The 14,461-nt window shown below is 37.6% G+C and overlaps 1 protein-coding gene across 2 annotated transcripts in view; it reads right to left on the bottom strand.

Moving 5' to 3' along the window:
* LOC135222690 (uncharacterized) overlaps nt 1-5,721 on the bottom strand; it is a 341,671-nt gene extending 335,950 nt beyond the window's left edge. The window contains exon 1 of one of the 2 annotated variants that reach the window (XM_064260874.1): nt 5,668-5,721. The gene's annotated coding sequence lies outside the window, so the exon portion shown is untranslated. Of the gene's footprint in view, nt 1-5,568 lie in introns of both variants that reach the window. The other variant, XM_064260873.1, reaches the window with a different exon arrangement.
* Nucleotides 5,722-14,461: the final 8,740 nt, after the last annotated feature.

A 14,461-nucleotide genomic window follows, 5' to 3' on the forward strand; every position in this document is an offset into this window, starting at 1 on the left:
AGGCCTTTCGACTTCTCGTCCTTTACGAAGCAGACTGATATAAATATGAAAATAAGTTTACAAAGAAAGCTCGTATAAATGACAGATAGGGATAATAAAGGAAAATATGTACCTGGAATCCAACAGGGGTACTATTTAAGAGGTTTACAAAGGAATAAAGCCCTCGGAAGTAGGGATAAGACAATATAAAGACTATAGTTATACATACATACATATATATATATATATATATATATATATATATATATTATATATATATATATATATAAGAGAGAGAGAGAGAGAAGAGAGAGAGAGGCCCGAGAGAGAGAGAGAGAGAGAGAGATATAATTAGCTGTCATTCTCACTGAGGATACAGCTTCCATAACAAAATTAAGATAATCTATTCCATATTGATAATGAAATTACGTCCTCGCCAATAAAAGTAATTTTATTGGCTTAGATCTGCTTTCTCCCCAAAATATATATAACTGACAATACCTTTCCCTTACTCGTGTACCTGGGGACAAATTAATGGCAGTGAATATTGTGGCTAAGCTAGGGAATACGTCAGATGTTTGACATCCCAGTCACTACGCAAAATACGTTCTGTACTTCTAGACAATTTTCAACAAGAAGAAAAATATTAAAAGACCTCAAACGCCGTATTAACAAGGTGTAATCCGACATCCAGCTTACTCGAGGATCGTGCTAAAATCTACGGTTAAACAGCCCGTGTTCCACCAACGAAAATTAAAATAAATAAGCTACCTTTTATCAGAAATAATAGCTCTGTACTATTTAATAAGTACATTACTTATTTTTTACATTTGCATTCTAATAAATAAATCATAAATACCCTATCTTAAAATTCCTGTATCTTTGACTCGAAGCAAAACACCCTTTTCAGACCTTTTGAGGGTTTTCCAAAGGGCTTTCCTACCCCCCAACAAGAACAACAACAACAACAACAAACTTGTTTGTAGGGTTACTCCCCGAGTAAGCCAAAATCTTGTCCTAGAGAGGTGTCGAGTACTAATGATCTGTAGGATAAATACGTCAAAATTCTGATAATTCAATCCAGTAACACGGACTGCAAAATTAATTGCAATTTCACAAATTTTTTAGGTATACAGGCCATCATATAGATCAGATACTTGAAATTGCCTAGCGATTTACAATATATGAAAACAAATTGATACTTGAAATTGCTTAGTGATCAACAACAATATCCGAAAACAAATTAAGTTTGAATTTATATTTCGTGTCATGAAAACCAATTCAGATTAAATTACATTTCTTGTCATAAAAAATTTAATATTGAGTTCATATCCCTTGACTTGACAACAAATAAGGATTGAATTTATATTCACTGTCTTGAAAACATCTTTAGTTTGAATTTATATTCCTTGTCATGAAACCAAATTAATATTGAATTCATATTCGTTACCAGGAAAACAAATTAGCACTGAATTTATATTCCTTCTCGTGAAGTCAAATCGGGACTGCAGTCATATTCATTGTCTTAAAAACAAATTAGTTTGAATTTATATTCCTTGTCTTGAAAACAAATTAAGAATGAATTTATATTTTTTGTCAAGGACGCAGATTCAGACTGAATTTAAATTTCTGCTCATTAAAGGAAATTAAGATTGAATTTATATTCCTTGACATGAAAACAAATTAGGATTGAATTTAAAGTTCTTGTCATGAAAACCAAATGAAATTTACTGGATGATTCTTGTCATTATAACAATTAATACTGAATTTAAATTCCTTGTCATGAAAACAAAATGAGATTTACTGTATAATTCTTGTCATTAAAACAATTAGTAATGAATTTAAATTCCTTGTCATGAAACCAAAATGAGATTGACAGTATAATTCTTGTCATTAAAACAATTAATAATGAATTTAAATTCCTGGTCGTGAAAAAAAATGAGATTGACTGTATAATTCTTGTCATTAAAACAATTAATAATGAATTTAAATTCCTTGTCATGAAACCAAAATGAGATTGTATAATTCTTGTCATTAAAACAATTAATAATGAATTTAAATTCCTGGTAGTGAAAACAAAATGATATTGACTGTATAATTCTTGTCATTAAAACAATTAATAAAGAATTTAAATTCCTTGTCGTGAAACCAAAATGAGATTGGCAGTAAAATTCTTGTCATTAAAACAATTAGTTATCCTGAATTTAAATTCCTTGTCATGAAAACCAAAATGAGATTGTATAATTCTTGTCATTAAAACAATTAATAATGAATTTAAATTCCTTGTCGTGAAAAAAATGAGATTGACTGTATAATTCTTGTCATTAAAACAATTAATAATGAATTTAAATCCTTGTCTTGTGAAAACAAAAAAAATGAGAATTGACTGTATAATTCTATTGTCATTAAAACATTAATAATGAAAAAAAAAGAATTTAGAAATTCCTTGTCGTGAAAAAAATGAGGAATTGACTGTATAATTCTTGTCATTAAAACAATTTTTTTAATAATGAATTTTTTTAAATTCCTCGTCAAAGAAAAAAAAAAATGTGATTAACAGTAAAAATTCTTGTCATTAAAACAATTAATAATGAATTTAAATTCCTTGTCATGAAGACAAATTAAGACTGGATTTATATTTCTGGGCTACGTCTTACAGCAACAAAAAAACAACGCCTTTGCCATCAGGGCTTCGCCAAAGCCTAAGGAAGCCCATTATCCCTTGAACTGCCGTCGATTAAGAAGAAACATTTTTGCTGAAATGGGTGTTCCTGTGTCCTGGGATGACGATTAATGTTTCAAAATGGGGTTGATGGGATAGATGATACTATCTAACGTATAACGCTAATACATACATACATACATACACACACACATATATTATATTATATCAGATATATATATATATATATATATATATATATATATATATATATATATATATATATATATATATATTCAGTTGTATTCTACATAGGAAAATGAAAATGGTTCATCTCAAAAAAAAGCAAAACAGTTTCGTCCTCCAATGGCACAATGGGCATTTTTTGAGATAAATTATTTCCATTTTCCTATGTGGAATACAACTGAATTACCATATCTTCGTGCCTAAGATTACCAGTAATATATATATATATATATATATATATATATATATATATATATATATATGTGTGTGTGTGTGTGTGTGTGTGTGTTTGTGTGTGTGTGTGTGTGTGTGTATACAGCGATCGAGAGATAATTGTGGTCCAGTGGTTAAGATATTAATCACCCAAGGATCTACGTAAGTTCCATTACAAAGCAAAACCGAAACGATTAGGACATTCCGTTACATCTCGCCACTGTCAACCTCGGGTGTGATTTGTATACCTGGTAGTTAGTCGACCGTGCCGGGTCGAACCAAAAATTTTTTGCACGAGTAGGCCAACGACCTCAGGTAAACAAACTCAAAAACACAAACATATATATATATATATATATATATATATATATATATATACTATATATGCATAATACATATACATATATAAAATTATATATATCTAATATATATATATATATATATATATATATATATATATATATATATATATATATACTGACAATAAAAAAAAAAGTTCGAAAAAAGAAATTCATGTTACAAGAGAACCTCCTTCCGACAACTGGCCCATACCCCTCCTCCTCCTCCTCCTCCTCCTTCAAATCCCACTATACCCTACCACCCCCTACCAGCAATATCTTAATTGCTCCTAATCTCTACAAGACAGATGCGCCGACACTGGAGTCCCTCTACTCTTTCCTGGTGCCCCTAAAACATCCCTGGTAATCAGCACTAATTAGTAGCAATTAGCGCTAACTACATAACTAGGAGCTATCGCCTCACACCATCTACTACTCCTCAATGAGGAAAAATAAAAGAAAAAGAGGTTCGCATTATGTATGGCTCTCTCTCTCTCTCTCTCTCTCTCTCTCTCTCTCTCTCTCTGTCGACTTCATTACCAAAAGGGTTGGCCCCCTGCATTAATATCAAAATCAATCTCTGCCTCCCATTAGGGGAAAGGACAGAAAGAGAGAGAGAGAGAGAGAGAGAGAGAGAGAGAGAGAGAGAGATTAAAACGAGAACTCTTTAATCGTCCCTTGTGAATGAATCCAAGACTTTTCAACTGAGAGAGAGAGAGAGAGAGAGAGAGAGAGAGAGAGTAAGAGAGAGAGAGAGAGAGAGAGAGTCCAAATGTCGAGCACGTACAAATATTAAGCTATTCAAACAAAGTAATTAAGCTTTTCAGTTTCCAAACTTTGTTTATATTTTGGTTTAGTCAAAGGGGAGGAGGGGGGGGGGGTTCCTTTGTTTATGATACCGAAGCTCTTGTCCTTACAAATGCAAACTGTAATTCAGGCTATTTTAATCCTGCTTACACAAAGGAAGATTTACATTCAAAGGAGAATGCAAATGGTTTCCGGCGTACATTTACAAACAAACGAAAGCACATGCGTTTCATATAAATAAATAAATATATGCATTTATCTATTTATTTGTGTGAAAGATGTTGCGTTTCTAAGTGACAACAGATAACAATATGAAACGAAACTTTTAACAATATTTTGTAAAATCCTTGGCATTCGTAAAAAAAAATATATTATCATTATAATCACATCAGTGCATCATACAATCACAACAGACCATTGAAAATCGAGGAGAGAGAGAGAGAGAGAGAGAGAGAGAGAGAGAGCCATCTATGCAAAAACGCATTGACCTAAGACACCATATACAACACTGTATATATACATGAGGCAATCGATATACAATACATAACTCGCTCATAAAGTTGCATGACCAGAGAAGGTGATCAATGTGTCTCGGAGGAGATTCGTCCCGTCACTATCACCAAGCTCTCTCTCTCTCTCTCTCTCTCTCTCTCATTATCCTACTCCCATTCATTATATACCACCAACACTATCACACGACTAAGGAACAGTACCGATAATAAGAAAAATTATAATCAGCGATCATCAAGGCTGGGCTTCGGTCATTATTTTCTCTCTCTCATTAGTGTTTACAATGACAGCTTATACAATGACAGGCTGACACTTCACACGGCGAAATGGTATACAGAGAGAGAAAAACGTTCGAGGGAGAAAAAAACAAAAGAAGTCAGCGTTCGCCTTGACACACTTCGCGAGATCCGTCCGCGTATACAAACTCACCTTTGTAACAACAACCTGCCTTTAAAGGCAATGTCAATAAAAATCAAACAACACTATATTAGCATTGGCTCTAATTACGAGAGCGCTGTCACTGTACTCTAAGTTCGTCGCAGTTGCAGCTGCATAGGACACGTTCAAAACACGTCCAAGTCTTGTTTTTTTTTCTTTTTTCGAAACCAACTCCACACCAACGTGCGAGTCTGCACTACATTCCTCGAACTGGCATTTAAAGAAAAAAAAACACTCGGCCAAAACGTACAGATCGGTAATTTTCCTGTGTCTTTTCCATATATATATATCACGGCAAAAGATTGAAATCGATTGCAGGACAAATTCAAACGGCGATGCATGGGGACACAGCCGTCAAAACCGGCCGCCTCTTACCGAGAAATGTCTCGAATATGTCCCGAAGTTTTTAAGTTGTGGACATGTAAAGATAGGGGAAAGGGGGCAGGAGAGCTTTAGAGAGAAGGATATCGAGACCTCTTCAACACACAACGGCCAAGAGCGCACTGACACGCGCGCTCTCCACGTTGCCAATATTCCGAACTGGAATGCGGCGTCCCGGCAACCCGCTCCATGCCACATGTCGCTAGATGCCAAAATTCTAACCTTTTTCTCCCTTGCTCTTTCCCCTCGGCTCCTGCTGCTGCTGCTGCTGCCGCCACCACACCACCCAATAACTCTCTCTCTCTCTCTCTCTCTCTCTCTCTCTTTTGATTTACTGGTAGCTGATGTTCTATTTTTAGACTGCTGTAATGACACCAATGGCTTTGTTTTCTCGACAACAAGAGACCCAGGAATAGCGAGCGAGCGAGCGGTTTACGCTACATTAAATACCTAAAGAAAAGTCAAGAGTACAACACAATGAAAAACGGAACGTAATATATATATATATATATATATATATATATATATATATATATATATCATATATATATATATATATATATATATATATACAAAGTTCTCACTCGATAAAAATATATTTTAGTACAGATTCAGTTTGACTGAAGAGACAGAAGCAGAAATAAATATAACCCTGGACATGATTCCTTTTGGCAACTGAAGAAACGCACATTTACCTGTCTTCCGGTGGGAAAATAATTAATCGGGCTGTGATGGATACTTCGGAAATCATGGTCCGTAAAAGTCGTAAATACTCTATTTACCCTGAGAGAAAGAGGTTTAAGTAATTTTATATATATATATATATATATATATATATATATATATATATAGATATATATATATATATATAATATACATTACTACATATATGACTTCATCCTTCTGGTGGCCAGTAAGTGACAGTGATCCGCAGATCTAGCAAAACATGAGTTGAGTGCTGTACCAGTCAGCCACGGCAACTTTCCTGGCTGACTGTACTTTCCAAAGGGTTGCGGAGGAGGAGGAGGGGGGGGGGGGGGGGAGGCGCCAAATCCCTAGTAATAGTGTGTGCGTATTCATATGGATCTGTTTGCTACAGCGGCTATAAAGTTTTTGGAAATAAATTTATCAGTGAAATTTGGTCAGAAACTTCAACATTTGCAATTAATCCAATTATACAGTTTTTTTGCAAAAACGTAATTTAATTGACAAAATATATAAAAAAATTAATCCAATTATAAGATTTTTGAAAAACTGAAATTAATTCAGAAAAGATAATATATATAAATATAAATATATATATAATATATATATATATATATATATATATATATATATATATATATATATATATATATATATATGTATATATATAGTAAAAACCAATCCTTCGGGCCAGCCATGTGATAGCTGATAATCAAACTATTATATATAACATAATCATAATTATCTACGGTGGTGATAAACAAAAAAATAATAAGACATATATACATACATCCATATACACAAAAGAACTTATACACATGAACTTAATGAAAATCACTCTGCCCTTTCTTTCACATCGTGAATACAGAACCTAATGATTAAACTGGAACTGCTGATAAATTTAAATATACAATTAATCAAATACGAAAGACAAAACAAGCGATATATCAACTGAACATCAACGTATTTAAAAACATGAAACTAAGGTTCTTAAAACTCTACGGTACCAGGAAAACAGATTTCACTAATTAGGAGAGAGAGAGAGAGAGAGGGTGTCTTGATGATCGGTTCCACCCAACCGGGGATGGGGGATAAACTCGTCAAGGCCCTTCCATGAGAGAGAGAGAGAGATAAGAGAGAGAGAGAGAAATGGCCTCACCCCTCAGACATGAAGATTACCAAGCCGAGGATCCCCGTTTTAATTGTATACGTTTAGACGGAGTAATAAACACTGATTCTCTCTCTCTCTCTCAACATTCGCATAACAACTAGGCACATGATTTGCCATTTATATCAACAAAGAGAGAGACCGATGAGGAGAGAGAGAGAGAGAGAGAGAGAGAGAGAGAGAGAGAGAGAACCTCTTTTTGTTATTCTAGAGAACTTCATCAGACTCTAACAAAAAAGGAATTCGTCACTAAAAACATCCGGTCAGAAGTTTCTCTTAGTTCAGCTTATTGTCCTCTCTCTCTATAATGGATGGAAACTATAGCTGAAGAGATACAACACATCTCAATGCGGGAACTTCTTCACATACAAGATATGTGACACGTGGAATAAACTGCTACCAGAAGTTGCAAACGGCAACAGCGTGGAAGAGTTTAAAAGAAAGCTAGATTTTTTTTTTTATGGTTTTTTACGTTGCATGGAACCAGTGGTTATTCAGCAACGGGACCAACGGCTTTACGTGACTTCCGAACCACGTCGAGAGTGAACTTCTATCGCCAGAAATACACATCCCTCACATCTCAATGGAATGACCGAGAATCGAACTCGCGATCACAGTGGTGGTACGCCAACATCATACCGACCACGCCACCGAGGCGCTAGAAAGCTAGACACTATCATTAGGACACTGTGAACGAACAGTAAAACCTGCTCCTAGACATAAGTGAGCAAACGATGTCTCCTCGGATGGACTAACAAGTCTTTGAGACATCCTAATCCTTGTAACTCCTTGAAACTCCACAACCGAACTTAATTCAAGCCCAACAAGAATGTTTATTATCTCTTCTTGCAAAAGTTTTTTTTATGTTAACAATGTATATTTTTCTTTCCACAACTATCTGAAGGCACATCAATGGGTTATGGAGATACAATCCATGGGTACGTATATTTAAAAATACATTTCTCTACTGGGAGCTTTCGGGAATCTGTTCATATATACGTACCCATACACAACTGTGGATGTGTTCCTCCATTTCAAGAGACTTGCTACTATGAGTAATTACTGATAATGCATGTTATTTTCATTACTCTTTACCTAAGACCGATTCCTCTCGAATGGCCACTGGATATTCAACTCTGCGGGAAGACCTATTCTATATTAAATTAGATTAACAATTCTTCCATTCCTTCAACAGTAGGTATTTGCTTTGCTATTCAGCCAACAGTGCGCATTGATACTTTTAAACAACAGTAGGTATTAATACTTTTCCATTTAATTAACGGCTAGTTAATTACTTTTCCATTCCATCCTTCATACTACTGCATAGACTTCTATATCATTCTGTGTAGGGAGATGAATAGAATAGAATAGAATAGAATAGAATAGAATAGAATAGAAAAGAATATACATTTAGGCAGAAGGCCAAGCACTGGGGCCTACGAAGTAATTCAGATCTGAAAGGAAAATTGAAAGTAAAAGGTTACAAAGATGTAACAGGAGGAAAACCTCAGCTACATTATAAAAAAATAATTGTTGGGAGAGGGTGGAAAGTAAGATGGAAGAAAGAGAATAGGAAAGTAAGCACAGTAAAAGGAATGAAAGGGGTTGCACCAAGGGGCCGAAGGGATGCTGCAATGAACCGTAAGTAATGCCTACAGTGTACCGTGCGTGAAGTGCAATGACGGCACTACTCCCCTACGGGATGTAGGGAGATGTTTCTCTTCAGTCTACACAGCTTGCAACTGGATGGCATGTTTCCCCTTCCCGGGCAATTGTAAGTTATTCCTCCATGGCAGGTGGGTTTCCTTTTCAATCCACTGTACGGTATGCTTTCCCCGTACAGTGCTCCATACGGCTGCATGGGTATCACAAAACCAATTCTTTGCACTGGACTGTCCTTCAAGATAAATAAAGAATTGTTAATAAATTTTAGTAGTTTTTTTATTCGCAATTTCGCAGAAGGTTCGGGAACATGATTTAATACCTGATAGCTATGCATGTCTTATGGAATACGTTCTACTGTTAAAAAATTCACAATCTCGTGAAAAACAGTTTGTGTAATAAAAATCCACAACTATATAGTAAACTACATTACTATATGAAAAATACAAACGCAATGACTTCTGAACACCCCTCGTCAGTGTATACGTTGAAATAGACTATTTTAACTTATGGTATCTTACGTTAAAATATGGCAGTTTAACGTATGGTATTCTACGTTAAAACATGGTATTTTATCGTATGGTATTTTATGTTAAAATGTGTTATTTTGACGTATGGAATTTTAAGTTAAAATGTGGTATTTTAACGTGAGGTATTTTACATTAAAATGTGATATTTTAACGTATGGTATTTCACGTTAAAATGTGTTATTTTAATGTATGGTATTTTACGTTAAAATGTGGTATTTTAACGTATGGTATTTTACGTTAAAATGTGATATTTTAACGTATGGTATCTTACGTTAAAAAGTTATATTTTAACTTATGGATTTTAACTTATGGTATCTTAAGTTAAAATGTGGAATTTTAACGTATGGTATCTTACGTTAAAATGTGGAATTTTAACATATGGTATTTTACGTTAAAACATGGTATTTCAACGTATGGTATTTTACGTTAAAATGTGGTATTTTAACGTATGGTAACTTACGTTAAAACATGGTATTTTAACGTGCGATATCTTACGTTAAAATGTGGAATTTTATCATATGGTATTTTACGTTAAAATATTGTATTTTAACTTATGGTATCTTACGTTAAAATTGCCATTTTAACGTGAACACTGATAAGGAGTCTTTGCTTTTGTCTTTTACATAATAACACAGTTTACTATATAAATGTGGATTTTAATTACACATACATTCTATAATCATTCACATCCTATTTGACTTTCCAGTCCTATTAACATTTGAATTCGTTAAAAAATTATTTTCACGATGCATATTTCGCCATCTCATCCTTGGCACCTCAACGGCACACTTCCGCCAGTGACTGGCCTTGACGGATTGGCAATTTGGATGGAAGCTTCCTCCTGTGATAAGTAATTTGCATTCCCGACTCTTGGCATTGCAGCGTTTTGCCCTACCTAATCACTAAGACGATGGCGTGTTGATCGGTTATTTTGTTTAGTTATACCTTGAAATGTTCCTTTTCTCCTCATTTTCTTCGGCATTTCGTCTTTTGCTCAGATAGATAGGTATTTACCACAGGCTTACACGGGCGTTCTTTATTCAATCTTCTGAGAGCTATGGGTAACTTATCTTCCCTTCATTGTTACGAAATGGGAAAGTTTCTATACGTTTGTCTAGAGTTTTTACGTTGCATGGAACCAGTGGTTATTCAGCAATGTGGCCAACGGCTTTACGTGACTTCCGAACCACGTCCAGAGTGAACTTCTATCACCAGAAATACACATCTCTGACCCCTCAATGGAATGTCCGAGAATCAAACTCGCGACCACCGAGGTGATACGCCAACACCATACCGACCACGCCACTAAGGCGCAAAGTTTCTATACGTACTCAAGCTCAGCCGCAACATGAAAAGAATACTAACGGAACTTCTTTCTTAAATAACGTCTAAACTTCCTCATGAACTGTCTGCCTAAAGGCTAAACACTTTCAGAACTTCGCAGCCAAAATCGTTATAATTATTTATAGAGATATCAAGATTTTCTCACTCTAAGACTAAAAATTATTTGTTGATATATGAAGATTCTCTGAGTCTGCATTCATTATAAAATGCTGCCGCTTACACCATAGCAGGAAGGTCTGTAGAAAGCTCCTAAACATCAAGTGACAGGATGGGGCTGCAGGGCTCACACCTCTTTGAGTGACATTGACATTTATGACGTATGTTCGTTCTCAAGAAAGTCCAAAATATGATATGATCGACGATCCGCCTTCATGCTCAAGGAAGGAGAGAATAATATAGAATTTAGGCCAAAGGCCAAGCGCTGGAACTTATGAGGTTATTCAGCGTTGAAAACTAAATTGGTAGAAGTAAGGTTTGAAAGGTTTAACAGGAGGAAAACCTCAAAGCATTGGCACTATGAAACAATAGTTAGGAGAGGATAGATGGTAAGACTGAAGAAAAGAGAATATGAACAGAAGTACAGTAAAAGGAAAGAAAGGGGTTGCAGCTTGGGGACGAAAGGACGTTGCAAAGAGCCTTAAGTAACGCCTACGGTGCACCGCATGAGGTGTACTGACGGCACTACCCCCTACGGGAGAAAGTGCTATATTTAACTCTGCTGAATCCTATCGAATCTTTCTTACATTACAACCAAGGTCGAGGTTACTGCTGTTGTTAAGTCTGACCGGACCAGTCTGTATTATTAACTAACGAATGCAATATTCAACGTTACCGCCGTGTTCCGTTTTGAATATTGAAGGCGATGACGTGTGTGCAGTTTTAGTACTCGTGATGCTGCTGTTACTGTTGATCCGAGAAAGGAAATTGATAATGTTAACATCCCAAGTGGCGAAGAATGCAATGCTGCATTATTTCAAGGACTCGAAACCTACGCACGTGATTGCGCATTATAAGTAGTTTCATGCATGGATTTATTGACACGTTACTGATTTTTGTCAGTTTGAACATTGTAAGGAGAGAGAGAGAGAGAGAGAGAGAGAGAGAGAGAGAGAGAGAGAGAGAGAGAGAGAGAGAGAGAATCTATATACAAGTTATCTCATGCATGAATTTATTGAAAAACTAATGATTTTTGACTGAGCTTGAAAAGAGTGTGTGTGTGTGTGTGTGTGTGTGTATGTGTCTGTGTATGTGTGTGAAGATACCACAAGAAAATGTTCAATTCCTGGTAACTGTCCCTGTATGTGTTGGTAAACTCCTTAACCTTAAGTGGAGGGGCAAGGACACAACTTAAATGTAGGTTCCAAATGTCTATTGTAGAAATATATACAAGATCCAGTGGACAAAGAGCAGCCAGCTAAACAAACAGACAGACGAGACGAGACTGCCTCACGAAGGCAATAATTACAATGTTGCCAATACTTAAATGTTGCCATATCATATTACTGGACTTAACATGGGATACTCTAATGGCACGCAACATGTGAAATAATGTTTGAACATAATAATACTGGTACATGTGAAATGCGTCTTTTTCATGTACCTACACCTCCCTCCCCCTCACGCTCGTAGTGCATTCTCGAGCGGACTCCTTTTCCATGAGTCTTTGGGAACGACGTGGGTTTACTGGAGGAATACTGACTAAGGACTCTCTTTCTAGGTCCTGGCTAGGGGCCACAGGGACAGGGAGAAAGGGGTCACTATTAGTGGGTGGCACCAGGCGAAGAAAACGACGATTACGCCAGCACACACGACCACTAGGAGACGAATTTGATAGTCTCTTGACCGACCTTCCATGACCCATGACAGTGCCAACTTTGTCCCAACGATGAGAGGTCGGGTCTTGAATCCGAACTTGCTGTCCGACGCTCAACGTGGGTAAGGGGTGGGCATGCTTGTCGTACTTGGTCTTTACCTGCTTGTAACGAGCGGCAACACGGCGGTCACAGCAATCTTCGGTCTTGACCTGCCACTCCTTGGAGAATGCTTGAGGGTGGGCAGGGATACATGACCTGAGGGGACAGCCATACAGGATCTGGGGCAGGAGAGCGTCCAGTAAAGTTAGGAGTATTTCTGAGCTCCAATAAGCCTCAGTCAAATGCTTCACAATCAATGTTGCCAGATGGGCTGTTTTGAGGATGAGGTGCTTGATCGACTTCACAGCAGCTTCAGCGTGACCATTCGATTGTGGGTAGTGGGGTGAGGTTACCATGTGTCGAACTCCCCATCGCTTCATAAAATCCTTGAACTCTGCGCTGGTGAATTGGGGGCCTCCATCTGTCCTTAGGCAAAGGGGGACACCAACTTCACGGAAATAGCGGCAGAAGATCCTGATAGTATTGGAAGCGGTAGTATCGCCTTGGCAGGGTGCAACAACAGGCCATCCTGACAGGCGATCGACGACGACGAGGAAAGACTTCCCTGCAACAACAAAGAAGTCGGCTGAGACGGACTCGAAGGGTCTTGTCGGGTTGTCGTCATTCATTAGAGGTTCCTGCGGCTGAGATGGCTGCAATGTCTGACATGCCTCACAAGCTCTGACTGTGTTGGCAATATCAGAGTCAATGCCAGGCCAGAAAACTGACTGCCTTGCTCTGCGCTGGTTGCTTCCACACCTCTGTGGCTATTCATGCAAGTGGGACAAGGTGCGACGACGGAGAGCGGCAGGAACTACAACCCTTGCTCCATACAGGACAAGGTCACCATCGGCGTAGAGATCTTCACGTAGTTTCCAATAAGGAAGTAAGGAATTGTGAAGGTCATATCTGTTGCGAGGAATTCCTGATGTGACACAATCGAGTAGATGAGTATACGCAGGATCTGCTTTCGCTGCGTCACGAAGATCCTGAAGTATCCTGTCGGGATCCTGAGCTGGAGACTCGTCTGAAAGCGTAACGGCGTTCACAGCCATGACAGTTCGAAGATGAGCAGCGGAAGAAGCACCCGAGATCTCGTCCTCCTGTGTGGGGTGGCTGACTGGGGCGCGAGACAATGCATCTGGGATGCACAGCAACTTACCCGCAGGCCACACAGCTGTAAAGATGTAGGGCGAGATTTTCTCCTTGAGGCGTTGGAGACGAGTTCTCGATGGCATCCAGCGTATAACTGTTCAGAATAGGTATGAGGGGCCGGTGATCCGTCATCAGAGTAAAACTCTGTAGGCCTGCTAAATATAGCCTACATTTCGACATTGCCCAGACAACGGCTAGCATCTCAAGCTCGATGGTGGCATATCGTGTCTCTGCGTCAGCGAGAAACCGAGAACCACACTGAACTAGACGCAGGTGTCCATTACCATGGTCCTGCAGGAGGGCATATCCAATGCCGTGGAGGCGTGAAGCGTCCGTCTGAAGAACAACAGGTAGGTCTGGGTCAAAGAGGGCGAGAACTGGTGGACTGGTGAGAGCTAACTTGACACGTT

This window comes from Macrobrachium nipponense, chromosome 8, assembly GCF_015104395.2.
Source record: "Macrobrachium nipponense isolate FS-2020 chromosome 8, ASM1510439v2, whole genome shotgun sequence".
In the NCBI taxonomy this organism is placed as follows: Eukaryota; Metazoa; Arthropoda; class Malacostraca; order Decapoda; family Palaemonidae; genus Macrobrachium; species Macrobrachium nipponense.